Source organism: Siphateles boraxobius, unplaced genomic scaffold (assembly GCF_051911475.1).
Source record: "Siphateles boraxobius isolate OS27281-9 unplaced genomic scaffold, OSU_SipBor_1 130, whole genome shotgun sequence".
Taxonomy (NCBI): Eukaryota; Metazoa; Chordata; class Actinopteri; order Cypriniformes; family Leuciscidae; genus Siphateles; species Siphateles boraxobius.
Window position 1 is genome coordinate 52,406,892 of NW_027508734.1, and position 5,689 is coordinate 52,412,580.

At 36.6% G+C, this 5,689-nt stretch overlaps 1 long non-coding RNA gene across 1 annotated transcript; it reads right to left on the reverse strand.

Annotated features, from left to right (window-relative positions):
• Positions 1–685: 685 nt before the first annotated feature.
• Positions 686–2,432, reverse strand: LOC143737812 (uncharacterized). The gene is made up of 3 exons (XR_013203737.1): positions 1,562–2,432; positions 1,386–1,488; positions 686–1,274 (listed from the first exon to the last, which is right to left on the reverse strand). It is a non-coding gene; the product is annotated as an uncharacterized LOC143737812 (long non-coding RNA).
• Positions 2,433–5,689: the final 3,257 nt, after the last annotated feature.

The following is a 5,689-nucleotide window of genomic DNA, read 5'->3' on the forward strand; positions in this document are numbered from 1 at the left end:
TGAACACTAAAGAAGATGTCAGTAACCAAACAGTTAACTGGTCCAATTGACTTCCATAGTATATATTTTTTCTTACTATGGAAGTCAATGGGACCAGTTAATTGATTGGTTACTGGAATTCTTCAAAATATCTTCTTTAGTGTTCAGCAGAAGAAAGAAATTGATACAGGTTTGAAACAACTTGAGGGTGAGTATATGATGACAGAATTTTCATTTTAAAGTGAACTATCCCTTTAAAGGACATCCAGAATGTGACATGTTGTCAAAGAAATTCACTAAAATAGTATGTCCACTACACAGGACACAATTCTATTCCTGGGTCCCATGAGGATATGTACATTTACATAAAATGTTGTTTACATAAACGTTTTATGTAAATGATTTTGCTTCAATTCTTATAGAAACATGGCACAATTAGGAGGTGTGAGTTCTGTTACCAAATGGAGGCGTGTCCAGAAAATCCTTCACAAGCTCCATTCTCCACAAATAAATGACACTGACACTCCAGTGGCAAGTCCCGAGGAATCTTTTATGCCAAATGAACCAACATGTGATGAAGACATGATCTGTGAGAACACAGACAACAACATTGACCTTGACAATGACAGTATCATTGATGAAGATGACCAATTCACTGACTGTAATAGCAACTTCAGTGAGAACGAAGATTTTTTCAGTGACACACCTGACACTGGCAACTTTGATGACTTGCCAGATGAACTGTGTCAATGGGTTGTAGAGTCTGGAGTGACACAAAATGCAGCTGACAGCCTACTTAAAATTTTACATAAACACATACCCTCTCTCCCAAAATGTGTAAGAACTCTAATTAAAACATCACATTCACATAAGGTGAAAACAATCGATGGTGGGGAATATGTCCATTTTGGAATATCGGAACATTTGCTCCAAAAGAGAGATGGATTGCTGTCGCAAACTGACACAATCAAATTGCAGGTGAATGTAGATGGACTGCCATTATTTAAAAGCTCTCAGAAGCAACTTTGGCCAATTTTAGGAAAATTTCCTTTTGAAAAGGATCCATTTGTTATAGGTGTCTTTTGTGGAAACTGCAAACCACACAATCCAAACCAATATCTTCAAGACTTTGCTGAGGAGGTTTCCACACTAGAACAAGGTTTCACTGTTGATGAGAGGATGTTTCATCTGTCCCTGGACTGCTTCATTTGCGATGCTCCAGCACGATCATTCTTAAAGCAAACAAAGGGACATGGAGGCTATAGTGGTTGCGATCGCTGCACGCAGGAGGGATCCTATGTGGGACCAAAAATGACGTTTCCCGAAACACATGCCACCCGGAGAACAGATGATTCATTTGCTGAACTTTGTGATGAAAATCATCACAGAGGTCACTCCATACTCACCACATTACGTTTGGGAATGGTCACACAATTTGTGCTGGACTATATGCATGTTGTTTGTCTAGGTGTGACCAGGAAGATGCTTAACTTTTGGACCAAAGGCAACCTAAAATACAGACAAAGCTCCCATAAGATAAAAGCCATCTCAGAAAAACTTGTAGGGATGTCAAAGCACATACCTTCTGAGTTTGCGCGAAAGCCAAGGTCACTCTCGGAATTGGATCGTTGGAAAGCTACAGAGTTTAGGCAGTTTCTCCTGTACACTGGTCCAGTAGTACTGAAAGATGTTCTCCCAACCCCCCTTTACAACAACTTCCTTTCACTGTCCATCAGCATCTATTTAATGCTTTCTCCAACCCTGTGTGCCCATTACTGCAATTATGCAGATAACCTGATTAGGTACTTCCTTGAACAGTTCGGGACCTTGTATGGGGTTGAGGAGATGGTCTACAATGTCCACTCTCTGTGTCATCTGGCAGATGATGTGAGGAGGTTTGGTCCCTTAGACTGTGTGTCTGCATTTTGCTTTGAAAACTTCCTGGGCCAGCTTAAAAGAAAGGTAAAAAAACCACAACACATTCTCCAGCAAATGACACGTGTTGTTGAGAGACAGTCCACACAGAACAAGTCCTCGTACCAACCAGATAAACCCAAACTCGGTGGAAATCACTCAAATAGCCCAACAGTGCAAGACTGCAATACAAAAGGGTCACACTTAAAAATGCTACAATAAAATGTAGGACAGGAGACAAATGCGTGATGATTGGTGGACAACTTGGCTTGGTTGAGAACATTTTGCATGACACCACCACAGAAGAAACTTTCATTCTGCTGAGAAGGTTTCTGGATCTGGCGCCACTGTACACAGAGCCAATTATCTCTACAGATATTGGCATCTACACAGCATGTGAGCTTGCTGCAGAGGTTAAACTGTACAAGCTTTCTGATATTGAGGCCAAATATGTTTTGCTTCCATTTGGTTTGAAATGGGCAGCAACCCCATTGCTACATTTATATTGAAGCTTCAATTCAATCAGTTCTCAAGTGATTCTGTCAACAAAAAACAAAAAACAAAACAAACAAAAAAACAAAAAAAAAGATTCAACTGAAATAGAAAGATTATAATGTACATGGTTCTACAAAATAATGTACATAAATCTCAATTACTTGCTATATGTACTGCATCAACACAAGATGCCAAACTACACTGGTTTAAAAAACCAAGTAGGTATTTATCAGAAGTAATTATATTAGTACATATTTTTCATTTTGACAATATTAACCATTCTAAATAATTCTTTCTAATCTTTTCTTTAATGCATAAGATGAACTCACCATTTTCCTATGTCGTGGATTTCTTGGAACGGGGAGAGGTGGAAGTAGTAAGCAGTAGGTGGATGGCTGGTGAGGATGCTTGCTATTGGCCACCTTATAAATTTCCCAATTATGTAAAAAGAGCTCAGCTGCAACATGAAAAACCAGGAGCAGACTGGGAAGCATACAAAGTCCGCTCACTATACAAAACAAGTAAGTCATTTAGAAAATCTTGCTATACATTTGAGGTTCATTCACTATTCACTATTCAATAATGGAAACGTATTTGTCATATTCTATGCAGTAGTCAATTCACAGCAGTGACAGAAATTAACATTTTCTATTAAGGGGTAATATTTGCAACCTTAAATTGATTTCCAGGGGCATTTTCACCTATATATGGACATGTGTAGATTGCATCACCTTTTATGTCAAATTCTAACATTCAAATTAAATTCTATTAGAATAATTACACAATACCACTGTTACCAGTCAAATTAAATCATTAAATCAAAATTCATCTTTGCAGTGCAGAGGTGACACAGAAGCGGCATCAGAACTGGCATTAATATATTTACACTGAATTTACAATTGCAAATAAAGCTATGAGATTGTTAAATATTAACTGATTTCTAATTTTAAAGTTCTTATTAAAGGGTACTTTAAAAGTGAAACTAAAACTGCCAGTAGGTGGCTGCAAATCACTGTCTTAATAAGTGAGTTGAGGGAGTCATTCATCAACCGATTTGTTAAAAAAGCTGATTCATTCGGGAAAGAAACAAGTGATTGTTCATTGAATCATTAAAATGATTCGTTCAAAACGCGGATTCCATTCAAAAACCATCGCTGTCTGTTGCATTGAGACTCTGCTATGGCTTCATTTTGAAATACTTGTCGGCGAAATAAAGGGAAAACAAACAATATTGACAATATTTATATAACTCACAATGTTAATTTATTGTTAATTTAACTGTTATATAAAATATCACATTTGCAATTGTGCACGGGAAAATTTAACTCTTGCTGAGGTGAATGCGCCAGAGATGCGATGTCAGATCGCAGTGCCTCGCACATCGTTAAAACAATGATTACAATATCAGAATAGAAAATACACATCGCACACCACTAAAAGAATAAAGAAGGAACTTACAATTGAACTGACATTTACCGACTTGATTCTCCTTCTCTCCTCCTGTGTCTCCTGGACACGTGTAATGCTGCCGCGAATGTGACGCTAAATGTCACGTGGACAAGCAAATCCACAAAAAAGAAAAACATTAAAGTACGCTAATTAGATAGTTCTAATTTGGAAAACATTTAGATATGTCTGAGTTAAATTGCTATCGAAAAATTAAGACATTTTATAAGTAAAAATAAAATAAAAATAAAAAAAGTAGTCTTTTAGAATATCTAAATATATATCTAAATAAAAAAAACGAATAAGATAGAGAAATCATGTCAAAAACAACAATAGGAATCAAAAAGCCTTTCTATGTATTTATATAGGAAGCTATGGGAGCCTACAGGCACTTACAGGACATTACACACAATTATATATTTTTAAAGCCACTAGATGGCGCTCTTCTCACTTGAATTTTTTTGTTTGAAGGCCTAGACTCTATTTTTATGCGAAATGTTGCATTTACTGAAAAAAATAAATAAATAAATAAAAAAAATATATATATTAATTCTAATGGAAAAAATAGCTCATACAAATTAATATAATTAATGCAAAGTATCGTAAAAAAACCTCTAACAATTCTAAATAATAATCAGAAAATATTATAGAACAAAAATATATTTGATTGGTTATCCTGGGAAAAAATAAAGTTAAATGTTAAGGCTTCGTTCGTTTTTGACCGGGAGGAAGCTAAGTATAACCCATTTACGAAGAAGCCCAGAGGGTTATCGAATAAATTCCTCGATGTGCAATAAAAAAAAGTATGTCACATAACTGGAGTAAAGCCGATTGTAGGCTACAGTACATGTTTTGAATGTTCCGAAATGCCTGACCAAAGTCTGTCATCAAAGTTACAGTGCGAGCGTTTCACTTGCATTTGCATAGTAGGCCGAGGCCTAATCATCAATGACAGAATTTTTTTTTTTTTGGGTGAAGCATCCCTTTACTGTTTCAGGGCAGAAAAAATACCTGAATGTACATTTCGCATTCAAATGAATTAAATAATTTTGCTTATAAATGTCTTAAGAATTTTTAATTTGTAGAAATGTGATGACAAATGTTCAGCTTATGATAGCTCACAGAGTACTGGTTTATTGTTCTGTAGCAGATTATGAGAAAGCCAGACAGAAGGCCAAAAAGGCTGAGACATCCTCCTGTCTCAGTTCAGAAAATGACACCATTGGAAAAGTTAATCGCAAAAGGAAGTACGTTTCTTCGTTTTCGCATTGATTATAAATCGTACACAGGAGAAAGAAGTGGGAATGTAGAGTGTGAAATTTCAGATTACAAAAAATCTAGGACTAAAGGTTCACTATGTGACTTTTATCTACACCAGACCAAACTCACGGTACCCTGATCAGGGCCACTCTTCTGAAGAAGAAGTACATAAAAGAAGAAAGGGCTCTGTACCAGTTCCACCACTCCGACCATCCCCACCATCCCCTCCATCCCCACCATTCCCATCATCTCTGCTGTCGACACAAATTTCACCAGCCCCGCCTATTCCCCCTGCACCACCTGGCCCACCAGTACCAGTTCTGTCAAGAAGGCAGACAATTACACGTAAGCACTGCATGATTTCAGGTTTTTACGTCTCATGAAAAGAGGATATTGTTGTATTAGTTGCAGAACAATTGTAAATTAACAGTAAATTAATGATTACAATGAGTTTTTACTTTTACTTTTTTCAAGATTTCATATTTTCTCTGTCTCTATCTCTCCAGCAACAGAACGTCAAATAATAAGTCAACTAGAACACATGAAAGGGGAGGTTGCTGTTATCAAACAATTGCTTTTAAAGCTCACAAAAGAG